The sequence below is a fragment of the Triturus cristatus genome, chromosome 12 (genome assembly GCF_964204655.1).
Source record: "Triturus cristatus chromosome 12, aTriCri1.1, whole genome shotgun sequence".
In the NCBI taxonomy this organism is placed as follows: Eukaryota; Metazoa; Chordata; class Amphibia; order Caudata; family Salamandridae; genus Triturus; species Triturus cristatus.
Genome location: NC_140595.1, coordinates 586,199,910 through 586,226,540, shown reverse-complemented (window position 1 = coordinate 586,226,540; position 26,631 = coordinate 586,199,910). Strand labels below are relative to the sequence as shown.

The 26,631-nt window shown below is 45.6% G+C and overlaps 1 protein-coding gene across 1 annotated transcript in view; it reads left to right on the top strand.

Moving 5' to 3' along the window:
• The first annotated feature begins 5,127 nt into the window (after positions 1 to 5,127).
• Positions 5,128 to 26,631, top strand: part of LOC146776326 (adenosine receptor A3-like) — a 93,466-nt gene continuing 71,962 nt past the window's right edge. Inside the window, exon 1 of the mRNA XM_085640071.1 lies at positions 5,128 to 5,294. The gene's annotated coding sequence lies outside the window, so the exon portion shown is untranslated. The remainder of the gene's footprint in view (positions 5,295 to 26,631) is intronic.

Sequence of the window (26,631 nt, the reverse complement as noted above, 5' to 3'; positions counted from 1 at the left end):
AGAGTGTCACACGCTGAGAACCAGCATAGCAGGACCACGCTAACAGAGGAGCGTGTCACACGCTGAGAGCCAGCATAGCAGGACCACGCTAACAGAGGAGAGTGTCACACGCTGAGAGCCACCATAGCAGGACCACGCTAACAGAGGAGAGTGTCACACGCTGAGAGCCAGCATAGCAGGACCACGCTAACAGAGGAGAGTGTCACACACTAAGAATCAGCCCAGCAGGACCACACTAACAGAGGAGAGAGTCACAAACTAAGAATCAGTACAGAACAAACAGCACTAACAGAGGAGAGAGTCACACACTAAGAATCAGTACAGAACAAACAGCACTAACAGAGGAGAGGGTCACACACTGAGAGCCAGCACAGCAGGACCACGCTAACAGAGGAGAGTGTCACACACTAAGAATCAGCACAGCAGGACCACGCTAACAGAAGAGATTGTGTCACACACTAAGAATCAGCACAGCAGGACCACGCTAACAGAGGAGATTGTGTCACACACTAAGAATCAGCATAGCAGGACCACGCTAACAGACGAGAGTGTCACACGCTGAGAGCCAGCATAGCAGGACCACGCTAACAGAGGAGAGGGTCACACGCTGAGAGCCAGCATAGCAGGAACACGCTAACAGAGGAGAGGGTCACACGCTGAGAGCCAGCATAGCAGGAACACGCTAACAGAGGAGAGTGTCACACGCTGAGAGCCAGCATAGCAGGACCACGCTAACAGAGGAGAATGTCACACACTGAGAGCCAGCATAGCAGGACCACGCTAACAGAGGAGAGTGTCACACGCTGAGAGCCACCATAGCAGGACCACGCTAACAGAGGAGAGTGTCACACACTAAGAATCAGCACAGCAGGACCACACTAACAGAGGAGAGAGTCACAAACTAAGAATCAGTACAGAACAAACAGCACTAACAGGGGAGAGAGTCACACACTAAGAATCAGTACAGAACAAACAGCACTAACAGAGGAGAGAGTCACACACTAAGAATCAGTACAGAACAAACAGCACTAACAGACAAGAGGGTCACACACTGAGAGCCAGCACAGCAGGACCACGCTAACAGAGGAGAGTGTCACACACTAAGAATCAGCACAGCAGGACCACGCTAACAGAAGAGATTGTGTCACACACTAAGAATCAGCACAGCAGGACCACGCTAACAGAGGAGATTGTGTCACACACTAAGAATCAGCATAGCAGGACCACGCTAACAGAGGAGAGTGGCACACACTGAGAGCCAGCATAGCAGGACCACGCTAACAGAGGAGAGTGTCACACGCTGAGAGCCAGCATAGCAGGACTACGGTAACAGAGGGGAGTGTCACACGCTGAGAGCCAGCATAGCAGGACCACGCTAACAGAGGAGAGTGTCACACGCTGAGAGCCAGCATAGCAGGACCACGCTAACAGAGGAGAGTGTCACACGCTGAGGAGCCAGCATAGCAGGACCACGCTAACAGAGGAGAGTGTCACACGCTGAGAGCCAGCATAGCAGGACCACGCTAACAGAGGAGAGTGTCACACGCTGAGAGCCAGCATAGCAGGACCACGCTAACAGAGGAGAGTGTCACACGCTGAGAGCCAGCATAGCAGGACTACGGTAACAGAGGAGAGTGTCACACGCTGAGAGCCAGCATAGCAGGACCACGCTAACAGAGGAGAGTGTCACACGCTGAGAGCCAGCATAGCAGGACCACGCTAACAGAGGAGAGTGTCACACGCTGAGGAGCCAGCATAGCAGGACCACGCTAACAGAGGAGAGTGTCACACGCTGAGAGCCAGCATAGCAGGACCACGCTAACAGAGGAGAGTGTCACACGCTGAGAGCCAGCATAGCAGGACCACGCTAACAGAGGAGAGTGTCACACGCTGAGAGCCAGCATAGCAGGACCACGGTAACAGAGGAGAGTGTCACATGCTGAGAGCCAGCATAGCAGGACCACGCTAACAGAGGAGAGTGTCACACGCTGAGAGCCAGCATAGCAGGACCACGCTAACAGAGGAGAGTGTCACACGCTGAGAACCAGCATAGCAGGACCACGCTAACTGAGGAGCGTGTCACACGCTGAGAGCCAGCATAGCAGGACCACGCTAACAGAGGAGAGTGTCACACGCTGAGAGCCACCATAGCAGGACCACGCTAACAGAGGAGAGTGTCACACGCTGAGAGCCAGCATAGCAGGACCACGCTAACAGAGGAGAGTGTCACACACTAAGAACCAGCCCAGCAGGACCACACTAACAGAGGAGAGAGTCACAAACTAAGAATCAGTACAGAACAAACAGCACTAACAGAGGAGAGAGTCACACACTAAGAATCAGTACAGAACAAACAGCACTAACAGAGGAGAGGGTCACACACTGAGAGCCAGCACAGCAGGACCACGCTAACAGAGGAGAGTGTCACACACTAAGAATCAGCACAGCAGGACCACGCTAACAGAAGAGATTGTGTCACACACTAAGAATCAGCACAGCAGGACCACGCTAACAGAGGAGATTGTGTCACACACTAAGAATCAGCATAGCAGGACCACGCTAACAGAGGAGAGTGTCACACGCTGAGAGCCAGCATAGCAGGACCACGCTAACAGAGGAGAGGGTCACACGCTGAGAGCCAGCATAGCAGGAACACGCTAACAGAGGAGAGGGTCACACGCTGAGAGCCAGCATAGCAGGAACACGCTAACAGAGGAGAGTGTCACACGCTGAGAGCCAGCATAGCAGGACCACGCTAACAGAGGAGAGTGTCACACACTGAGAGCCAGCATAGCAGGACCACGCTAACAGAGGAGAGTGTCACACGCTGAGAGCCACCATAGCAGGACCACGCTAACAGAGGAGAGTGTCACACACTAAGAATCAGCACAGCAGGACCACACTAACAGAGGAGAGAGTCACAAACTAAGAATCAGTACAGAACAAACAGCACTAACAGGGGAGAGAGTCACACACTAAGAATCAGTACAGAACAAACAGCACTAACAGAGGAGAGAGTCACACACTAAGAATCAGTACAGAACAAACAGCACTAACAGAGGAGAGGGTCACACACTGAGAGCCAGCACAGCAGGACCACGCTAACAGAGGAGAGTGTCACACACTAAGAATCAGCACAGCAGGACCACGCTAACAGAAGAGATTGTGTCACACACTAAGAATCAGCACAGCAGGACCACGCTAACAGAGGAGATTGTGTCACACACTAAGAATCAGCATAGCAGGACCACGCTAACAGAGGAGAGTGTCCCACACTGAGAGCCAGCATAGCAGGACCACGCTAACAGAGGAGAGTGTCACACGCTGAGAGCCAGCATAGCAGGACTACGGTAACAGAGGAGAGTGTCACACGCTGAGAGCCAGCATAGCAGGACCACGCTAACAGAGGAGAGTGTCACACGCTGAGAGCCAGCATAGCAGGACCACGCTAACAGAGGAGAGTGTCACACGCTGAGGAGCCAGCATAGCAGGACCACGCTAACAGAGGAGAGTGTCACACGCTGAGAGCCAGCATAGCAGGACCACGCTAACAGAGGAGAGTGTCACACGCTGAGAGCCAGCATAGCAGGACCACGCTAACAGAGGAGAGTGTCACACGCTGAGAGCCAGCATAGCAGGACCACGCTAACAGAGGAAAGTGTCACACGCTGAGAGCCAGCAGAGCAGGACCACGCTACCAGAGGAGAGTGTCATACTGAGAGCCAGCACAGCAGGACCACGCTAACAGAAGAGATTGTGTCACACACTAAGAATCAGCACAGCAGGACCACGCTAACAGAGGAGATTGTGTCACACACTAAGAATCAGCATAGCAGGACCACGCTAACAGAGGAGAGTGTCCCACACTGAGAGCCAGCATAGCAGGACCACGCTAACAGAGGAGAGTGTCACACGCTGAGAGCCAGCATAGCAGGACCACGCTAACAGAGGAGAGTGTCACATGCTGAGAGCCAGCACAGCAGGACCACGCTAACAGAGGAGATTATGTCACACACTAAGAATCAGTACAGAACAAACAGCACTAACAGAGGAGAGAGTTACACACAGATCCACCACGGCAGGCCCAGTACTCACATAGGAAAAGAGAGGTACACACCGATGCAACGCAGCAGGACCAGCACTAACAGAGGACGAGAGAGTCACACACCGATCCAAGGAGGCAGGACCAGTACTCACAGAGGAAAAGAGAGTCACACTCTGAGCCCCCACAGCAGGACCATTCTAAAAGAGGACGAGAGAGTCATAAACCGATCCAACGCAGCAGGACCAGCACTAACCGAGGACCAGAGAGTCGCACACAGATCCACCACGGCAGGACCAGGACTAACAGAGGAAAAGAGAGGGACACACCGATCCAAGGAGGCAGGACCAGTACTAACAGAGAGAGAGTCACACACCGATCCCCCACAGCAGGACCAGCACTAACAGAGGAAGAGAGAGGCACACACCGATCCAACGTAGCAGGACCAGCACTAACAGAGGACGAGAGAGTCATACACCAATCCAACGCAGCAGGACCAGCACTAACAGAGGACCAGAGAGTCACACACAGATCCACCACGGCAGGACCAGGACTAACAGAGGAAAAGAGAGGGACACACCGATCCAAGGAGGCAGGACCAGTACTAACAGAGAGAGAGTCACACACCGATCCCCCACAGCAGGACCAGCACTAACAGAGTACGAGAGAGTCGCACACAGATCCCCCCCCCCACCCCCCCAACATCAGGACCAGCACTAACAGAGGAAGAGGGAGTGACACACTCAGAGCCAGCACAGTGGTTCCAGCACTGACAAAGTCTGATACCCCCGGCGAAGACAAAGGACACTCGAGGCACTGACTTCACTTAGAACAGTTTGGGGCAGGATCCGCAGCGCCTCAAGGTGCCCAAGATGCTCACAAAGGAGAGTGAGAGGAGCTCGCTTGGAGCCAGCTCACTGGGGCCACCCTGAGGTCACTCTCAGCATCAGTCCCGGACGGGTTCCTCTCCCCTTCCAGATGCCGCACGCCAGCCCCGGCACACACGCGTATTCCACTGGGAATCAGAGGCTCTGCAGTCACCATAGCAGCAGCGCGAGGACAGGTCCAGCCGAGGGGACCCGGAAACCACCCATCAGCGCGAGCGCCGACACAGAGCGATGACGCCCAGAGGCACCGAACTCGAGAGAAGCACAAGACCGGCCGGTGGCCCGCGTGGGGCCGTCTCTGCGCCTGAATCCGAGAGCAAGGCAGGCGAGTCACCCTCCGATACTTGACTCCGAGACCAAGGCAGGTGAGTCACCCTCCGATACTGTGCCCAGGGCCAATCGAGTTTTTTGTTTCTGAGACCGTCACACATATCACAAATCCCTCTATTTGCAGCATCATTTTCAGAAAGTAAAAAAAAGTGTGTAGTGCAAAATTTTAAAAAAGTGTCCAGTGCAAACGTGTCTCACGTAGTGCAGGGGAGGAGACTTTTCTAATGTTAACTGGTCATCTTTCACTATTGCTGTATTCGGGTATAGTTACGGTGCTAATGGTGGGTACAAGTTGCCCAGCCGGTATTACCTGGGGAAAGAACTTATGTTAGTAGAGTGAAACACATCCTGACGTATTTAAGTGTAATTCAAGTCAAGTGAAGTCAAAACCTTAATTTCGGCATAACGCTATAAAAGACACGCTAGCAAATTAAAGATAATAAAAAAAAATGTGCACTAAGGGAAAAAAACGACATACACTAAAATGTTTTCCTTCTTCTCCTTATTAGGAATAAAACACTAAAACATTTTAAATTAGTTAAAACTTGTGCCCAATGTTTTGAGTCACGAATTGAACGCATGCGATGATTTGGCAAATAATGTGATATTTAAGTGTAATTCAAATATGATGTATACAAATGATTCGTGCTTTCTTAGGAACATGTTTTGATTTATTATTCCTGCCAGTTCATCTTACACCTTAGATACTGTTCTCAAAACAAAAAGTCACTCCGAGAACAGAGTAATCACAAACACTTTAAAACGTGTTTTAGAAGACAAAATATGGACACAGAACAAAAAAACTTTCAACCAGTTTCAAAAGATAAATGAGAAACACAGAACACAAGAGGCTCACCTTTTGTTATAAAAAGTGTGCGCATATAGGTTTGTTTCCTGCTCAATTGAAAATCGCATGTTTTACACAAACTACTTTACTCTGGGAATTGAAAGGCACAGCGTGAATACAAATGTGCTTCTTTGCAACAGAAAAAAAAACATTTGCTCGTGAATAACATTTTGATGGGCTTTGCGGCTCAGTGGCCAATGCAACCACTGGGATTATCTGTGCCTGCCCTCGTGATCATAGTTTCGAGTCTTGGTACCTCTAGGTGACTTTTCATTCTTCCTAAGGCAAGCTGATATAATGAGTACTATTGAGTTTGGTATCAATAAACATCAGTTACTGTCAATAGCGCCAAGAGACCCTGCTCCAGGCTCACAGGCGCTCTACAAATATGCCTGCTGTTTAGTTAGATCTGTTGAATTATTTACTTTTCTTTCTTAAAAAACAATTGTATTTTTTTCATCAATGTGTGTTAAAATGACAAAACAGCGAGATACCTCTTCCGCAGAAGGTGCCGCAAAATGTCACATAATGTGCCTTTTTTGTCATATAATGTGGTGGTCAGCCTGCTGCATTATTTGGTCGTTCATTGCCAAATAATTCCAGTGGCCTTGAGCATCGCTGCAGAGCAGCGCCAATATGAAAAATGAGAGGAAAGAGTTTTAGCCAGCTTCAAACAATCACAGCTGGGACGCGGCTGAGCATCGCGTCTGGCAGATTGACGCGAGGAGCCCTGGATTAGACCCCTTATACATTATTACTTGTGTGTCCTTGTATGATTGCTTTTCCGCAGATCTTCTGCGGTGGTGTCTTTCACAATCCCGAGTGGGCGTCATGACACAAGAGCATAAGAGCCGCAGAAAAAGCAGCTCGAGAACCCGCGGCGAGATTGAGCAAAGGAATCTATGTTCCAATCGCCACACATGATTGGCTCCTGCAGAGAAATGATGCTCCTGGGTAATGCACAAGACTTCAAACTGCTGGAAAATGTAAGGAATTTCGATTCAGAAGAGCCCATGAAACCTAAGCTTTTCGGACAATTCTTTACATTAAAACATCTGCCTTGTTCCTCTATTTTTATCTTCTATTTCTTTGTCCTGTAGTTCCTATCTCCTTTCTTCTCCCCCTAATACAAAACATCTGCCTTGGCTGATTTTGTCTCCCAGGCTGACCCTGGATGATGAACAGTTAAAGCGACCTACATTCAGATCCCTCAAGGCAGCTGCCTTTGGCAACACTAGAAATAGCCAAACGATGGCACCAGAGTGCTAAAATTGGTCTCTAAAAGGCAGTCTTGCAAGGGGAAGGGAACGAGCAAACTGAAGGCTCTCAACAACCTTGCACCACATCTGGGCAGATGCGCCAGAAAGTGGCGCCATCTCCCGGCCACAGCACTATCAAGAATTGGTTCAGACACAGGTACAATCCCAACCTCCCATTCAGGTATTTTGGGTAGAACATTGGTTCAAACGCACAAGGGTGCAACATATATACAGAGCAGCTATTTTTTGTCCTGAAGCAGTCTCTCAATTATTAGTAGGTACACATGGAAACTATACTCCATGTTGGGTATACTTTTCAACGAAAAATGCTTCTTACTTGCATTGAAAATTGCTAAAAAAAAAAGTGGCACATGGGGTACTGCCCAGTGGCAGACATTTTGCAAAGGCTATATGGTCACCCTTCAGAAGAACTCACCTCCATATTCATCCACGGCACGTTGGGTTAACCCTTACCTGTAAATGATTTATCTGTTTAATGTTTTAGCATACTATTAAAAAAAATGAAACATAGAGCACCTCTCCTACATAAACCCATGTTCCCCCACTTCCTAAACCCATGTCCATCTCCTCATTCAGTGCTTAATTTGTAAAGTAATAAGTGCAGGTGTCTAAAGCTCTGCTCTGAAGACTGCAAAAGACACACAATTGATGGACGGAATGCAGAACAAATCAAAACATTCACCCCCAGTCAAGAGATCTGGTGTTAAATCCATCATTCATTTCAGGTATCCCCGCAAAGGCAGACAGGCAAGAACATAGGCCCAGATAGGGACACATATGACGGGCAACATAGCGGGATGGGCACGGGCCCCGACAGAATGCATGCAGCATGATTTCCACGGTCCCCACCCCAGGGGCCGATACAGTACCGTGTGTTATACTCACAATCAACTACCATCCACCAGTAGCTCTGCACCGGAAACCCCCAGTTCACCCCCAGTTTTCCCCCACGGTTAAAGGTTTCCCCACCGCACTGAAGATCTAGAATTCGATGACATCTTGTCGGAAACACAAATACTAAAACACCCAGCAAGAGCGCACCACGAGGGAACACACTAGGGACACAGGCAAGTCTCGTACCTGATCTCTAATGTATGCAGCTGAGGACATATACATGTTGTTTTCACCTTACCTGAGGTCGGTTATGAGATAGCCCCTGCGGCATCTATTATGTTGTATCCGAAATGTAAAAACATGCGCCAGAGATTTTCTGTTTCTTCTTAATTGTGATTTCTCTCAGAATAATAGTTATAGATCTACATGCTTGTAAGAAGCAATGATTTCTATTGTTGATTTACTCAATGTGTGGAAATGTGAAACTAAATTAAAAAATTTGAAACAAAAAAACATTCCATCATTCTTTTGCTCTCCATGCCACCCCAGTTTAGACCTGGCCACATGCAAATCAGTTTTGACCCTATGCCTCATGGGAACAGTCCAGCCCGAACTGCCAAGCCAGTTCTTCCCTGGACCGGAAACAAGCGTCCTAGGACCGGTTTCGGCGTTTCACCACTCTTCAGCCAGGATAGCTTGATTCCAGTGGCACAGTGAGCCCAGGACCCAGGTCTAGGCATACCTGGCGCACTTAGGACGAGAAAGCAAAAGACACACAATTGATGGACGGAATGCAGAACAAATCAAAACATTCACCCCCAGTCAAGAGATCTGGGTTAAATCCATCATTCTTTTGCTAAACATGCCACCCCAGTTTAGACCTCCTCTTCAGCCAGGATAGCTTGAAGACCGGCAAGCGCTATTAAATGTCAGCTTGCCGAATACCAAGGCTGTGCAGTCTTCAATCCACCTCATGCCTCTTTATTCCACTACCAGACACCTCCTTCCCCTTTATTTCACTGTTGCTGGTTACTGCTTTTTCCTTTGTAAGGGTTTCTTGTCTTTCAACTGCATCTTCATTGAGTGCTGGTGGCCCCCACCAGCTCAAATTAGACACTGTCCCCATTTCAAAATCTCCACTTACACAGGGCTACCAACTTCTCTGCAAAATACACGGTCTCAAAATCGATGTCTTGGCTGTGTCCTAACGAATATATACATTTACTACACATGCTTTGCATCGCATGCGATTACAACGTGGTTGTTACAACAACCGCGTTGTTCCAATGCAAACCATTACATCGCAAGTCATTTTAAAGGCTTGCTGTAGGGGGCACGCTGGACTCAGGAATAGTATAATTTACTATTCCGACTCCAGTTTGTGCAACAGCAGGGAAGGTATTGGATTGTGAATCCAACAACTTCTGCCCCCTACAGCAAGTCGTTGTAACAACTTGCAATGTAATGGTTCGTGTTGTAACAACGCGGTCGTTGTAACGACCTCGTAGTAATTGCATGCGATGTAAAGCATGCGATCTAAAGGCTGTTTCCCTGTCCGAACCCACCAATGATGTCAAGCTATGGAAAATCTCATTCTGTGGTAAATGAGGAAAGCGAAAGCAAAGGATGCCCACACGGATTCATAAAACTTTTGGGGGCTTAGAAGACACCACAACCCTTGAGGAAAGGCAAACACAGTGAGTGTGAATGTGACTGGGAAGACAAAGGCATGTACAGAATCAATATATTTATAACTAGAGAGGATATGGGTCATTTAGTGTTTGCTGGACCAGTCTTAGTACAGTAGCTGTTGCCAGTCGACCACATTTAGACCTTGTTATTGGCTGATGGCCTTTTTTCACTGATGCACAAAATGCAGACTTTGCTATTGGCTGACAGCCTTTTTTCACTGAAGTAGCTCCTGCCTCCCTGCGCAAGCCACTTCAGCGGGAATATGGGGAGGCGGTATGAAACGACCAATCTGCACTTTTTTTTTAAGTCTGACCCCTAAAGCATGGATCTTCAGGAAAAAAACAATGTAATATCCACAAGGCACTGGTAGCATTCTACCTTGGAGATTTTCTATCTGAGACTGCTGTGGTTGGCATGGCAGTACCTGGCAGGAAAGACACTGGTGGGCATAGAGTTGGGGGGACCATCCTCAGGTGTGCAGTCCATTTCTACTAGCATTGAATCCATGCAGCGATTTTCCTGAATTAAGGGCCGATGGCAGCTGTGCCCTGGGGAACTCCCCTCCCCCCCCTCCCCCCCCCCCCAACGCACTCAAAATGAGGCAGGGGATCGAAGAGATGCGCAGATAATACAAAATACATCTTTCATTTTTGGCAGATATCCAATTCCTGCCTCCCTCTAAATGTGGCCCTATGAACCACATCAGGGATGTTTGCCATTAGATGCAGAGTTTGAGAGGAGCAGGTTAGTACATTACATTGTTAGTCGATACAGCTTTAATGTTCAAAAAGAGGAAAGTAAAATAACCGAGAACATTTGAAAACAGCAACCAAAACCAAAACACCATTAAACGTTTTTATTTATTTCTTAACCACTCATTTGAATAGCTGCCAACTGGCGTATTATGCAGGAAAGTTTCAACTGTTTTCATTCCATTTATGTACATGAATGGTGCCTATATAAAAGAGGCCATATGTATATGAATGGTGCCTATATAAAATAAGCCATATGTATATGAATGGTGCCTAAATAAAAGAGGCCATATGTATATAAATGGTGCCGATATTAAAGAGGCCATTTTAAATACGGCGGTACCACAAGGAGGTTCCTTAACTTGTAAACAAACCACAGAAATTGATTAGGAAAAAAGTCAGAAAATACCGTCTTCAAAAATGTCAGACCGTGGTAGCTTATCCAGAGCTGAAATGTGCTCTTTGCATTCCGGTACTTTGTGTTCCTGCATTTATAATGGGGAAAGACCACATGTCTAGAGACACAAGGATAAAAACAGGAATGAGCGAGGTGCCTATGAGCAGCATGGGAAATCTGAGACCTCCAAGCACCGCATGTGCCCTCCTACTACACATCAACATGAGCCCACTATTGTACATCACACTCTGCCCCTACTGTACATCATCCCGTGCCCCCATAATGTCAGTGGCGGCTGCCTCGGATGGAGGGTGGTGAGGCGGGGGATGATAAAAAAATAAAAAATAAACTTACCTGTTGCTGTCCAAGCCGGCGCCGCCTCTCCTCCGTCCACGGAACCGGAAGCACCCAGGCTGCCTGCCTCTCCCAGCCAATCACAACGCTGTATCAGCAGTGTTGTGATTGGTCTGAGCGGACAAACAGGCCGCTCAGGCAGTGCCTGGGAGCCTGTGCATGTTTTCTACGGGGCTGTGCAACACAGCTCAGTGGAGAACGAGCTAAGTGCGCATGACAGTTTGGCCGGCCCAAAATGTCATGCGCACTTAGGGAGTGCAAACCACTCCTCACTGCTCTGAAGGCGGAGAGCCCAGCCCTGCCCGACCCAAGTCCTGCAAAGAAAAGTAAAATGATGACTCTTGTTATATAATGGTATTTTTTTGCACTGCTCGCTGAAGCAGTAGGGCGACACTCCTCCACCTTAGCGGAGGAGCCACCACTGCATAATGCACCCCCCTGTGCTCCTGAGCTGAGTATTGTCTGTTGCTGGTGTGCTACTCAATACTCAGTGGTGACCAAATGCACAGCAGAGGAGCTCCCATAGGGGACATCAGCAACCATCTATGTTTCCCGGGTCCATGCCATGGACGTCATTTAGGGGTCGCAGCTGTGACCCCTGGCTTGCCCCTTGCAACTCCTGGCACTGCCTTTGCAACCCCTGGGCACAGAAGTGGCAAAATCAGTTCCTGGATGACAGGGGCAGCTCGTCCTAATAGACGTCAGTTTGAGTTCTCCTTTCCTGGATTTCTGAAAAAATGTATTATGCAAATATTGAATAATATTATTTACAATTAGTGTAATAAAAATGGAGGATAATTTGCAGGAGTGTGACCCTATCTGGTAGATAAGGTAAGCAAATAATGCTTTTGAATGTCTGTTGTGTGCGTGCTTGCAGGTGAGAGTGTGTTTATGTGAATGTGTGTGTATGTGTAAGCATGTGTGTGTGAGACAAGATCAAATGGCATGTGACGTCACTTCCGCTACCCTTGGAATTTTGGTGAATTGATGCCCATGGTCCACAATTGATTTGCTACTCCTGCCCAGGTTTATTCTTTGAATTGTAATCTTGTTTATTCGAAACAGGACTACAAGTGCCAGAATTCAAGGAAAAATCTGGCCTGGAGTGGCACACCATACATGGACCTGGGAAACGTGGCAGCTGTGCACCACCAAGCGCTCTCCGGCGGAGCTTCACCCACTTCTCCCTTATGGTGCATCGGTCAAAGCAAAGTACAATTGTTGATGGTGGGGCATGCTTCATTTGTGCTTCCCTGGCACACCTTGCCGTGTGCTCCTCTGACGCACAACCAGTGCTTTAAATGGAAATATAGAAGTGCAGGCACTCACTATTCAGAGTATCCGTTCGCTACTGAAAATGTGCCAGTACTCAACCATTAACTATAGTGCAGCAGTGCTGACAACTGCGGGTACTCTCTTTTTCAAATGAAAGTAGTGCAGGTACTCAGTACCAGATAGCACCTGCCCATTTAAAGCACTGTGCACAACACACCAGTTTGTGTGCCCTGCTGCAGTTCATGCAGTGTTCTGCTGATGCGCCGCTTACCACACAGAATGAGGTATAACTGTGGGTCTCTGTGCGTTGATGCCTGTGGGTCTGTTGGCCTGTGTGGATAAATATAGCGTCTGCATGTATGTTGGTCTAGGTGCAGAGGCGACAAGGACCCAGTAGAGAACAGCCATGACTGATGATGTGTGGTCCTTCCTAGGCTGCAGAGACATAGGAGCATGAGGAGAGTCAGTCTCATATCTGGTGGCAAGCCCTTGCTCCCGATAGGCTGGCGGGGCTGGGGAAGCCTCATGCACCTTACCCTATATTTAGAGTGTAGGCAGGTCGTCTCAGCAGAAACGGGGTGCGCACTCACATTTTATACGTACCATCTCACTGGGAAGCCCTTTAATATTCGAAGCAATGAATCTGAAAGCGAGATGAAGCTTGTTCAGGATTCTTCATAACTCGTATTGCCCTCTTTAAATAAGTGCTGCTGTGAGAACACATATTACATGAAAAGCGGTACAAAGTATTTTAATGACAAAGAAGGAATCATTCTTTCCATACTCTTTGAATTGCAAGAAAGCGTGTACGGCTTTTGTTTTCTGTTAAATCTTTTTAACAACTTTTTATCAGTTTGAGCTACAATTGTTGATGGTGGGGTATGCGGTTAGTGTCGCCAGTCCATATTCACGATGAAAGTACCAAGGCCACAGAATTGCATAATTCCAGTAGCTTTGATTAAAAGCTTCATATTTGGGGTAAACAGGCCTTAAATGGTAGGTAATACCTTCTTTATAAGTAATTAATTGCTAAGCAGAGCTTAATTATTCAATTTCAAGATCTCATATTAGGAAAAACCGAGAGAACCAAATTATGCGATAGGGTCGACTAAACTATGCAGCAAGAAAAGTGACATTATACAAGGAAATATTGTGGCATATACGTAAATACAGGCACGTTATGAACATATACTGTACTATTATCATACAGATAATTTGAAATTTTAACACCTATTGACACAAAAGGTATCTTCAGTCTATCAATTTGAGATGTTCACTCAATTTTGCGTAAACGTGTCACCATTTTAAAGTCTAAGATGGGACCATTAAAAAAAAATATTTTTTATAGAGTTTTGTTTTCCAAATCGACAGAACTGATGCAATAACGCATAGAGCCAGTGGCATAACTGGTAAAATTAGAGCTATGGTTACGTTTTTTCCTATTAATATGAATGTTATATGTTGAGATTGGGAGCCAGGCACGTCTTTGAACTTAGAGTATTAACATAGGAAGGTAATCCCAACAATAGTAAACCAGAGAGAAGAACAGGGGAGCAAAGGGGATGAGAGCAGGAGAAGCATTGACAGGGCAGATCTACAAACTAGGCGTCTAGCATTCCAAGTTCAGTGCTGCTGGAGGTGACGGCCAATGGAAAAGGACCAATATGTGCTTGGGGCACTTTACATAGTTTCTGTAGGGACGGGGTTCCTCTGGGGCAGCGGGCACCTAGTACGGATGAGCACAGGGCAAGTTCATCAAAGTTACGCATGGAAAGAGGGTGAACAGGGGTTGGGTTGCGCAAGGCATGTCAGAAAGACAGAGGTAATGTACTCTGTGCACATTCAGGGCCGAGAAGTGACCAGAGGTGACTAGTCAACTCTTAAAATGTGTCAGGCACAGCACTGACCCTATGTGCCACGATTTTGATACATTTTGATAAATTTCAGCTTGAAACATTTTCTTTACTAAAGTCTGAACATTAGGGGCAAATGATAGTTTAAGTGTGGCACATTTATATTAACACATCACTATCTGTCTGGATGCAGATGTATTATTAAATACCATATAATTCAGTGGGCTTAAAGCCTGCCAGTTGATCACCATTGGTTGAATTCATTGTCACTCTAATTTCCTTGCTTCTTATCAATGTCCTGCCTTGTCCATCTTGTGTTTGTCCCTCCCTTGGAGCACGTTCTCTTTACTTGTGTCCTTCTGCAACTCACTTTTAGGGAACTACTTTTTCTTTTTGCTTAAGCACTCCACAAGAGTGCATGTGTTTTCCAGATTTGGCCATCGTGTCCCCTCTCCGTGTGTTCTCTCTTGTCTGTATGCTTTCTCCCCCTGCTGCACTCTCTCGTTTCTTTTTGCTTAAGCACTCCATAAGTGCATGTGTTTTCCAACTGTTTTCCTTGTGTACTTCTCTCTCCCTCCCACCTAAAGCTCTGTGTTGCTCTCTCTTGCCTTTGTCCTTCTTTGGTGCTCTTTCCCTCTTGCGCTTCTCTCCCCCACCCTCCGTTTGCTTCTCTTCTCCTTCTTCTCCCCACCCGTTCCTCCATTACCATTCACTCCCCTCCAACATCCACTATTCTCTTTTACTTTTACTTGACACTTTAATGCTAAAAAAAATCGTAGTTTGTTTTATTTACCAATCAAAGTGGAATCAGCCACCTTCGTTCCATAAATAAACAAATTAAAGCAAATAGTGCCAGCGTCATTCCGCTGGTGCGCGCATTCTTTCGGATACATGCTTATGTCAGTGGAATAACACCATAACCACCACTGCACCTTTTTTACTTTGCCAATGCAGCACACCATTCCGACGCATTATAGCACAGCCAAAAGCAATAGGCAAACCCAGTAGAACCCAAAAGGGAGACCTAATGCCTTTGGCAATGCTTGTTCTCCAGTGGCCAGTATTAAAAACCACCAAACTGATGGCAGAAGTCTCGTGCTGCAAGCTCCCAGGTGATTTACAGCTCAGAGTCACTGTGAAATGTATTATAAATGGTGACAGTCTGAAGAAATGCCTCTCCTGCGTGGGACTCTGAGGTAAATCAATGTGCAGCAAATGCATGATAGAATGATGTATTGCTGAACTACACGTGGGGCAGACGCACTAGGGTACTCCAGTTCTTTCACTCTGAGATCGCTCATCTATAACGACAAAGAATCTTGACCAACCGACAAATTTGCCTGGTGAACCTTCTCTGGTGCAAAACGTTCTTGTTATTGTCATGTTCTCATTTCACGTAAGCAGTCTCCCATGAATGACAGAATGAATGGATGAATGAATGAAATATATATACAACATATATATATATATTTGGTCGCGGATGGCACTTTGCTAATCCTACACTTAAAGACTTTGATAGAAAAGCAGACATTTGAGGTGAGCAGATCTAGAGTGTCGCTGGTGTTGAGAGTTCTCCATACAGGAGCTGCTTTCCACCTAAACTTGAGAACTACCCAGAGTTCTCTGCTTCTTTTTTGTATATATATATATATATCTCCACGTATTGCTTGTCCAGTTCCCACCGCTTCAAAATACCAAGTGAATTCCTAGATATACGCAGCACCGCTGATCGTGCAACAGTTTTAGCATTACAACAAGGTGTCAATATCGACAGTGATGGTCCTACCGATTTGAGACCGACCTCCAAATTTGTCCCTATGACAGCCAGAGACTCTGTGGATGTGTTTAATGATCTTGTGGTAAATGAAGTAAAAAATCTTTATAAAAGAATAAATGCTAAGAAAAAACCTTTTGCACAAAAAGAAAGAGATTATTATGCGCTAGTTAACAAACTAGCATGCAATGAGAACTATATCGTCCATAATGCAGATAAAGGAGGAAATGTGGTTTTATGGGACAAGAAACAATATTTGTGTGAGGCATATAAACAGCTTAACAATCGTGCTAACTATGTAAAATCCCAAAAAGAAATAATGACCAATAGCCACCACATGTATAACGCACAGCTTTAAAAGTGGTATGATCAATGTTTGATAAGCAATGATGAATTGTTGTTTCTTAAAATCAATAATCCAGTAATTCCTGTACTATATCTAATACCAAAAGTACACAAGGACACTTTAAACCCTCCAGGCCACCCTATAATTTCAGCCATTGTTAGTGCCTTAGAAAATACATCTAAGTACGTAGACTCGTTCCTATGTCCATTTGTAAAAAAGCTCCCATCCTTTATACAGGATACCGGAGATTTTTTAAGGAAAGTCTATGACGTCCCATGGGAAGATGATTTCTTGCTGGTAACCATAGATGTAACCACAGTGTATACCAGTATTAGGCATGTGGACGGACTTAAGGCAATCAAATCCTACTTGGGGAGTCGACCATTGAAATTGTGGTCTCACACACAGATGTTGCTAACAATGATATTGACTTGCCTAGAAAACAACTTTTTTCTGTTTAATGGAGAACTATACCATCAAATATGCGGTAGAGTGATGGGCACCTGCTTCGCCCCCAGCTATGCTAATTTGCATATGGGCTGGTGGGAGCAGTAGGTGGTCCAATCGCTTTTTCATGTTGACTGGCAAGAGCACATAGTGCATTGGAGTCGCTACATCGACGACTTATTCGTCGTATGGAAAGGCTCAGAAAAAGATGCCAAAGAATTTATAAAAAAACTGCAAGTTAATAATCTCAATCTTAAATTTACGAGCACTATAAGTCTAACTGAAGTAAATTTCCTTGATTTAACTGTATTTGTCCATAAAGGGAAATTAGAAACAAAACTTTACCGTAAAGCAACGGCAGGAAATGTGTTGCTACATGCAACCAGTTTCCACCCGAAAAATTTGATAAATATCCCCTATGGGGAAAGTCTTCGCACCATGAGGAACTGCAACAATAAAAAGAATCTTGAAGAAGAATTGCAATGCCTTAGAGCACGATTCAGAACTAGAGGCTATTCACAAGCCTGTAAAGATTAGAGAGGAAATTCTCTTTAATGAAACCATTAAAACTAAAAAAAGTCGATAAAGAAAATAAGAACCAATGCAGAATGATCACCACATACAACAAGCAGCAGGACAGCTTAAGGTGTATACTGCAAAAACATTAGCATATCATTCGTAATGACCAGATTCTAGGCAAATCTGCACAATGGAAGCCACAAATTACGTTCAGACAGGCATGATCTCTAAAACAGAAACTAGTCAGTAATATGTTGCCTATATTATCTAAATCTACTGGTTCATCCTGGCTTAGCAGGAGAGATGGCTTTATCAAATGCATCAAGTGCAAAGCTTGTGCACATGGTATTAATACCTCTTCCTATAACACAGGTTTCTCCATGATACAGAAAAAAATAAAAGGACAATTTTCATGTAAAACAGATTTTGCTGTCTACATGCTCCAGTGCCCTTGTGGCCTGAGGTACGTGGGCAGCACTATCTTACCTGTGCATAAAAGAGTTCTCCAGCACCTAAGAGTTATAAAGAATGGAGACAAATCTTATCCAGTGGCGCGCCACTTTGAACAATATCATAGCAAAGATACAAATGGTTTGATGTATTTTGTAATTGATGCCATTCCACTGAATGCAAGAGGTGGAAACTGGGAGAAAAAACTAAGAAGACTTGAATCTTGTTATATTATAGAGTTAAATACAAAAATCCCAGAAGGCCTTAATATGGAAGAAGATTTCCATACTCATATGTAATTTGTATTGATGTGTCGCTGCTCCTATGCTCCCTGAGATTTTAACAGTTTTTATGTAATTGTGAGTTATTAATTTCTGCACAAGCACTTTTTAAGACAAAGGGTTAATGATGATGTGGTTACTTGGCCCACTTGGGCAGACTACAATGTATGTTATAACGCAGGAAAATAATACTAATTCATTTCTATGCTGCAAAGAGATCGAACCAGCCCACTGGGGCTTGATTGTGACTCCTCATACTTTTCTATTTTCAAACCGTTTTTTGTGCATATTATATCCGACTACGGTCTGAAATTATTAACGGTGAAATAGTTTGTTCATAAATTTGCTATATGAGTTGAGTAGCTCAATGCAACTTATCAGCAGCCTAACAAACAATTTATAATGAATTTAAAATCAAATCGATTTCAGCAATACTATGAATTGTAATAGTAATCATGAAAAACTACCAGTCTGTCTTCACTCTTCACTGTATTAGTAGTTTTCACATGACACGTTCGTAACACTGTTTAAAATGGTTGGAAATCTTTAATGTTTCTGAAATTTTATTCAACAGAACACTCGCACAAGCAAACAGACGCGTTTCGGCAATGGCCTTCTTCTAGGTTTACCATATGCGCCGGGGTTCGTGCAATATAAACAATATCACTTCCTATAACAACACAAACAAGGGACTATCGCGTCATCGCGATCTGTAGTCCCAAAGCAAAATCCATAAGCGCCATTTTGAAATGTCCTCATATGTACATAAACACTTGAAGACCTGCATAAAGTCACCACTTAAAGGAAGAATAACCACTATGGTTTGTGTTATTATAGGAAGTGATATTGTTTATATTGCACGAACCCCGGTGCATATGGTAAACATAGAAGAAGGCCGTTGCCGAAACGCGTCTGTTTGCTTGTGCGAGTGTTCTGTTGAATAAAATTTCAGAACCGGTCCCCGAGAGTGCTGTCTTCCTTGGTATTACCAGGAGTTGGAGGAGAATTGGAGCGTCATTATGATGCGGGAGCACCCCTGCATATGAGAAGCACCCGCATGTGAGTGCACCGCTCTGGTGCTTTTGAGCGACAATATATATATCACAGAGCTACTAACTGAATCCCAGGACTTAAGAGCAGTGATCGTTTTGTTAATCTGCTCTAGCGCCTTATTTACACATCTTCTGTCCTTACATACATGTGCAAGTGCCACTGCACTGTGCAGGGATGTACTCTACAGCCCCGTACATTGTGCCCTACCTAGGCCAGAATTCTTATAGTACCTTCTGTTCATCATATCAACTAGGCAATCAGGCTTTGGACTTTCCTAATTCAAATTTTTGAAATAGATCCTAAATTACCTTGAGAGCGCAAACCAAACATCTTGTTTTCCAAAAACAATCGAAATCCCACCACACTATAGTTCAGGCGCTGTAAAACTGAAGTGGCAGTGGCTAGCGCCATTACACCCATTTGGATTTCAGTTTGTGATTTACAAATTACTAATTTGTTTATTAATTTCTTAATTCATTCCGGACTGCATGCAAATTGGAGAACTGATATTTCTGGAGGCCCAAGGAAGAGCAAGATGGCGTAGGATGGGATTATGAACAGGAGCATAGTTGGGTACTAGCCATACATCGAACACGATTGGTGTTGTGCATGTAGAGTGTAGACACTACCTGTCTTCACACACACTACTTGGTTGTACGATGGAACCAAGCAAGCCATCACCACGCATGGCTTTACAACGCAGTGCTTACAACGACCGCGACACTACCACGCATGCCATTACCACGAAAGTCTTTACCACGCATATGCCTTTACCATGAATACCTTCACAGCGAATATATATATATAATATATATTTTAATATATATGTACACACACACACATATATATATATGTATATATATATACCCAAGCATACACCCTTACCATCCAAAAACCCATGCCCAGCCTAAACCCTTAAAATACCCTTGCCACCCAAAAACCCATACCCACCCTAAACCCTAAAATGACCCTTGCCAGCGCAAAACCCATACCCACCCCAAACCCTAAAAAACCTTTGCCACCCCAAAACCTATACCTACCCTAAACCCTAAAAATACCCTGCCACCCAAAAAACCATAACCCCACCGTAAACCCTCAAATTACCCTTTCCAATGCAAAACCCATACCCACCGTAAAAATTCCCTTGCCACCTCAAAACCCATACCCACCCTAAATCCCCAAAATCCCCTTGCCACTTAAAAACTCATACCTACCTTAAACCCTAAAATTGCCCTTGCTATCCAAAAACCCATACAAACCCTCAACCCTAAAAATAGTCTTGCCACCCAAAAACCCATAACCACCCTAAACCCTAAAAATACCCTTACCACCCAAAATCCCATACCCATGCTAAACCCTAAAAATACCCTTGCCACCCAAAAAATCCATACCCATCCTAAACCCTAAAAATACCCTGGCCACCCAAAAAAACATACCCACCATAAAACGTAAAAAATACCCTTGCCACCAAAAACCCATACCCACCCTAAGCCCTAATACCCCTTATCACCCAAAAACCCATACCTACCCTATATCCTAAAAATCGCTTACTACCCAAAATTCCATATACACTTATATATGGGTAAATATTAAACCCTTAATACTTACCTTTAAAACTTTAACAACGAATATGCCTTTGCCATTCATGCCTTTACAAAGAAATTCATTGTAATGGCATGCGTGGAAAGGAATATGTGTTGTGAATACATGCGCTGTAATGGCATGCATGGTAGTGTCACTTGTGTGGTAAAGGCATGCGGGTTTCTGGCTTCATTGTAAAGGCTGCTTCTCGCACTACCTCTACTGCGCATGCAAATACATCACATGCATGCACACTTGCACGCCTGTATTTTTACCGAAACCATCACAAGTAGGGCTGCCCACCTGGCAGGTATTTCACCAGCCTGGCCTGTACTTTTCGATTCTTGCCAGTAAAAAAGTTGGGAGAAGCATTAAACTCCGGGATTTTCCCCCTTTTGAAATATAAATCAAAAACAGCAAATAAATAAATCAATTAAAAAGTACTTGCGAGCTGACTAAATTATTTCTTAAATTGCTATAAAAGCAAACACAGGACTATTATGCACAAATATAAAACACACACCCTGTCTCTGATGCTTTTGCATCTTCCAAAAGTGTTTTTTCTCAGAAAGGTGATAACCCTGCTGCCCTCGAATATTTGGGAGTATATGATGCCTCTCCTCCATTTTCAGAAGAAGCCTGGAAATACGGTTACTTCCGGTAAAGCGCGGATGGACGTACACAGGAGCTTCAACAGTCAGAACGGCGGCTGGGGCGGGAATCCGGGTAGGCGCGTGGCTCGGGGCGTCAGCACTGACTGCCGCGCGCTGTAAAACACTGTGACAGGTCTGCGACATCAGAGCCATGCCGGCGCTCAAAGTGACAAGGCACCGGGGTGAAAGATCTGGGGAAGGCTTTTTCTAGAAAGGGGCCCGAGGCTATGTATGGGTTCAGCCGCACACCATGTCAGAGTGGTTCTTAGGGAAGTGGGTCTCAGGGGTTTGAGGGATGCCTTGCAAGCGACGTCATGTCATGAGCAACACCTCAGACCAGCCATGGGATTTCAGCCAACAGCACTTTGGATCATGGGGCTTGGAGTTTTCCCATTTTAAGAATAGATCTACAAATCCAATATCAGGCAAGATGGTGCAGAAAGAACCAGGATAACCATTGGAAAGTAAAAAGGAATATAGCCTGTTACAACGCATGCTATTACATCGCGTTCCTTTACAACGCGGTCGTTACAACGACCGCGTTGTTAGAACATGATACCTTTACAAAGCAAGTCATTAGATGGACTTGCTGTAGGGGGCGCGCTGGATTTAGGAATAGTATAATTTACTATTCCAACTCCAGCCTGCGCAACAGTAGGGAAGGTGTTGGAATAGTAACTTATACTATTCCTTAGGTTGGAGCGCCCCCTACAGCAAGTCGATCTAATGACTTGCGATGTAAAGGCATCGAGTTCTAACAACGTGGTCGTTGTAACAACCGCGTTGTAAAGTGTACGCGATGTAATGACCACATTGTAAAGGCTGTTTCCCGTAAAAAGCCACTTTATTAGGACAAACCTACCCCTCCTTAAACCTCCCTCTGTTTATGAACTCCCCCAACCAAAAAACCACAACATCCACTACCATCCTGCTGCCTCATCTAACAACCCTCCTTTCAAAGCTGACGAGAGTCATCTTCCATGTGTCACCTCTGCAAGTCTGTCCTGTAATGCTAGAACCCTTCCGGCTTCAGTCTAACAAAGTCTATGCTAATTACAGCAAAGAAAACTAGCCCTGCATTGCAGACAAAGTGACCAAAAAAACATATCTCCATCTTGCACCTTGACCTCGCTGAAATAAGCACTGGCAAAGCCAATCGGTCTCACCTTTGGGACCTATTGGGTTTGCCAATGGGTTTTAGCCAAGGTGTACAGCAGCCCCGATGCTGTGCAGCACCACAAAAAAATGCATAATGTTGTAGAAGTCTCATCACCTTATAGATGCACATCACTGCATTTGTGCCCACTTTTTAAAATGTAAAATATACTGGGGCGGGGAAGAAACAGAGGGCGCAGGTGGGGGAAGCAATGTGTGAGGGAAGACAGCGGGTGGGGTGGAGAAGCAGTGGGTGAGAAGGATAGGTATTGTTAGATTGTTGGGATACGGCTTTTAAGAAAGAGAGGTTGTGATCGGGTCCAGACTGGCTGTAGCAGGCACCAAGCGTTTTCCCGGTGGGCCAGAAAGGAAGGGGCCGGTTTTGGACCAGTGAGGGCTGGTTTTGTAAGTGGGGGCTGGTTTTGCAGCAGTGCAGCAATATCGATCCCCTATAAAAAAAGGCAGCAGCAGTGTTTCCCACCAGCACCAACCCCCGGGGCCGGTCTGACTTACTTGCCAAGGCTGGTTTGCGTTCTCAGTCTGGCCCTGGTTGTGATCTATGAAATAAAGTACAGGCGATTTGCAGAAATACACTGAAAGAGAATAGGAGAGGCAGGCATGCAACTTAGAGCAGGCTCTACTCAGAGAGAGGAGGCATGCAGAATATGGAGGTATGGGGGAGGGGTCACTGGAAAGAAAGAAAGAAGAGAGAGGGAACAGCTATCACTGCACAATTATTGAGTCATGAACCGTTGCTAGCAATGCTTCGAGGAATGCTGCTGTGGCATCTGCTTGTACAGAAACAAATTCCTTCTCTTGGTGGTCCACCCTTAATCACACTGGATATAGGTGATGGAGGCTTTTATCTTCACGTTGCCAAGTTCTTTCTTGATGGACATCAGAGCCTTTTGGGCACGAAAGACTCGAAGCTCAGGCCTGGGGAGAGAAGGATATGGGAACCTTTGTGCGTTCAGTCTTCCAGCTGATGGCCTCACACAGAATCATGTACCTCACTTTAGATGATCTTAGCACAATCATGATTGTGTCCTCCAACAGTTGTCCCCCGACTTTGACCTCTCCTTGGGCAGTCTGGCCCCCTCATCATCAAAGGGCAGTGCCACTTCTACCCACCTTCACATGGAATAGCTAGAAAACTCTTTACACCAGTTTGCAATTTGTATGACAGAATCACTGACTACAATTTGGCCTTAAAGCCTTTCTGACCCTCATCACTGGAACTGCCAAACCATACAGTTTCCTCTCAATTGGGTTAACAGACACAATGGTAGTTTCAGTTGTGGGACAGAGGTGCATGCGCTACGCCTTGAACTCACTATAACAGATTATGTAGGTTTTGTGACTTTTTCGCGGCAACACAGATGACAATCATGTACGCATGTTGAGGGCTTCCTGTAACATGGAGTGCAACCCAGAACAGGGCTATGTGACTGGAAGGACACACCATGTACACCTTCCTTCTGCTGAACATGACTGCCATCAGCTCAACAGGCTGCTGGGGACTGGCAGTGGTGGCAGCGAAATATTATAGCAGCAACTCAAGCATTTTTTCCTGTCACCTGCCAGGGAAAGTTGCCTACTAGCACCTTCTGTATTTTTAATTTGGTCTGCCAGCCCCCTGCTGTTGGGTCCTTTGCTCCATCCACGTGGGACATGGATGCCAAAGTTGCATGTTAAACGTCTGTGTGTAGTGGTTGTGCATGCTGCCAAATAGCCTCGCTCGTATTTTTTAATTAGTTTGCCAGTCCCCTGCAACCAGGTCTTTCTCTCCATCCATGCAATCTGTGTGTAGAGTTAATGCATGTTGGGCCTGTTCCATGTGCCTGTGACAACACAGGAGTCCATTTTGATTCCATAAAACCCAAAATGAGGTTGGAAAGAGCTCCAGAGAGCACTGTGAATTGTCGAGCTCCTCCAGGACATTCCTCAGGTCCTTCGTAAAGCACCAGACTCTATGGTGTGGAGGGAAGGAGACAGAGGAACCTTCTGAAATACTGTGTGCTTTGTGGCTCCATTGTTCCCTGTTTGGGCTGCCTCACCACACAGCTTAACAGGTAGTTATGTGTGGTAGCCCCTCCCTCTCTGTGCCCTTGTTTTGAGTCTACCCTCACAGGAAACTCCCAACTCCATTTCACCTGTCTGCTGATATCTGAGGGCAAGCACTATGGTTGCATCAGTCTGGGAAGAAAAAGAAAAAGGCTGAACTTGCTGGAAACTGGTTCCAGAATGTGATTCTTTAAAAATACAAACTCTGTTTGCCACCTTAGTATAAATATAGGCCAGACACTTATGAAGGACAGCCAAGGATCTGAGGCGGAACAAACTCAAGCTGCTACACCTTACGAAGGCCTGCACCACTCAGCCAGATGTTGAGGTGTGGAAGACCCAGGTATCCCTGCAGCTTGTACTTAAGCTGGAGCACTTGAGGCCAGGAGCGTAGCTTGGTCAGTAAGGCTGGGGGGAGGGGGGGGGGGGGTCAGATTTTCCGACAATCACGCTGGCAGATCATGTTAATTATTATATGGGAAACAGCTCATGAGGGGGGCTTAAGGGCCAGAAAGGGAATGGAGTGCGGGTTGTGAGGGGTACTTAAAACACAGTACTTTGTAAAATACCCATGTTTTAAGACCTTCAAAACAGAGACAAGAATGTATGTTTGTGTTTTTGTCGGAGTGACTGTTTAAAAATCCCAGGTGAAATCGAACAGACATCTTACTATACCCAGCTGAAAGCTCCTGTACCCAACTATTTATTAAATGTTAAATTTATTAAGGTGGTGTAACACCACAAACACCCCCCCCCCCCCCCCCCGAAGCTACACCCCTGATTGAGGCTTTGAGGTGCTCACAAGAATTGACTGGGTACTTTGTGGGCTTTCCCATGAAAGAACCCAAGACCCTAGCAGTGAAAAGCGCTAAAGGCATTGTGACCATATTAAGTGGTCTCAACTGAAGAACCTCAGTGCCTGAGGAAGTGCTATGCCAGGAATCTGAGCCGTGCTCCCCTTCTGGAGAAGACATTAAACAATGCCTCACCATCACCACTGTGAAACGGGGTGGGCATATAGCTTGGGGGCTGGGGGGAGCGGGCAAAATCCAGGCCCAAGAAAAATCTAACAAAGAAGGGATCCACTGGACCGCAAGTAGGGCACCGCGAGTGCGGCTAACTACAGGCACTGTCGGCTCTCAGTTGACCAGGAAGAATGTAGATGCAAGACAGTTGGACCGAGACAGTGTCAAAGTGAACCCTACTCAGTGGGCCAGGCAAGGACTCCCACTACACTGAGTGGCACTGCCCCACTGCCTACGGCAACTGCAGGCCTAGCCTTGACCACACTGACAGCCAAGAAGGACAGAAATATACCGTGTAAATGCAACACAGAGAGCAAGGGGAACTATTACTTTGTTTGAGACTAACAATTCCACAACTCTTGGAAAGAGGTCAGATGTGCCTACAGGAGTCCCGGCAAACACTACCCACAAAATCCTACCGAAGGGATATAGTCCACTTGCACTTAACTACTACTTGATACATGTCCTATAGGAATGGCCTAGGCTGTCTCCCTCTCCCAAGTCACTGTAAATATTAGTTACGGTATTAGTTTACCGATTGAAGTGCCTTCTGATAATTATGTAGATTATTGCGTTTTGTGTAAAACACTTTTTCTTTTAGAATTGAAAGCAAAGGCTGAACATTGATTTAGAGATTTATGTTATTTCAGAATTATTTATTAGAATACCTGGCTTATTTGTAATGGTTTGTATTAACTATATAATAAACTTAACTTACTTACTTACTTAGGAGTTAGAGA